Raw genomic sequence first — 1312 nt, forward strand, 5'->3', positions numbered from 1 at the left:
CCCATGGAAGAAAATGTGTGTGGGTCAGATACCCATCATAAACAAAAACTGCTGTTACAATTAACTCCTTAATGTGTAACTCAGAAACGTTTCTGAGTTTAATGGAAATGTGTCCAGAAAATGGACACAAAAGTTAGATAAGAGCAACCTTTCATTCCGATTTTGTTTAACATTTAGCTAAGGATAAAGTGGGACAATTTGATGCTAGGCTGATAATTTGGGCGTTTGACTTAATCAGCTGTCAGCGCCAATAAGGGATTTCAGAATATCATGCTTTGCATTTTTTAACCATGGTTGTTCACCTCTACCAAAAGATGATGTAAATTTAGTAGACTGCTAATGGTGCAAATATTGTTTGAAAGTGTTGTAATTGATGGTGTATATGACTTTTTCATTCCCTAACCAGTTTCAAAACCAAAGATTTTTGAGAGAGAAGTTCCTGATCATATTATAAATTGCTAACACATCTAGATATTGAAAACAAGACTTGGTATTTTTCATTGGTGATCTTGATTCATTTTGTTGCTGTGCAGAATGTAAATGTTTGATGGGTGCATGAAGTACAATTGACCAAATCTCTGCTGATATCTTTGATAATGGATTTTTACTTGGGTCCAATGAGTTTTGTCCAGGAAGTCCTTGAGACAGACATCCAAGAAGGTGCTACAGTCTCAAAAGGTCGGAATTGAGTTTACTGATTTCGGCCAGCTGTTAGAATCTTTGCTGATTTTTCATTGTTTTTACTTATTCTGTGAACTATTCTGGTTTGCAGTTGTGAACTGGGAATTGTGAGCGGAAGATGAACAGACTGGACCTTGCTGGGTACTCCAGTTTCCTCCCACATTTCAAAGGTATACAGGTTAGATAGATAGATTGATCACGCTAAATTGTCTGTCGGGTCCAGGGATGTGCAGACTAAGTGGGTTAGCCATCATAAATGCGGGCTTATGGCGGTAGGGAAGAGAGTTGGGTTCTTTTGGATGCTCCTTGGAGGTTGATACAGACTTAATGGGTTGAATGGCCTCTTCTGCACAGTTGGGGTCTTATGATCATAGAATTCAATTTCTGATCCAGATTGTGAATTTGGACATTTAAAGTAATATGTGTTGTGTGGCAAGTTGGAAAATTACTTGGTCAAATAATGTGATTTCCAGCCAGTTGAACATGGAGGGCATCAAAGCCAGGTCCAGTCTAGTTCTGAATACACGTGTACTAACCAGATATTGGACGCTAATCAAGGGCAGGAAACCAGTTGATGTTTCTGCTTTTTGGAATCCAGAAAGGATCTGCCTTTTTGTCAAGACTAAGCATG

The sequence above is a fragment of the Chiloscyllium plagiosum genome, unplaced genomic scaffold (genome assembly GCF_037043375.1).
Source record: "Chiloscyllium plagiosum isolate Xiang-an unplaced genomic scaffold, Cpla_swu_hap1 HiC_scaffold_29, whole genome shotgun sequence".
NCBI classification, from domain to species: Eukaryota; Metazoa; Chordata; class Chondrichthyes; order Orectolobiformes; family Hemiscylliidae; genus Chiloscyllium; species Chiloscyllium plagiosum.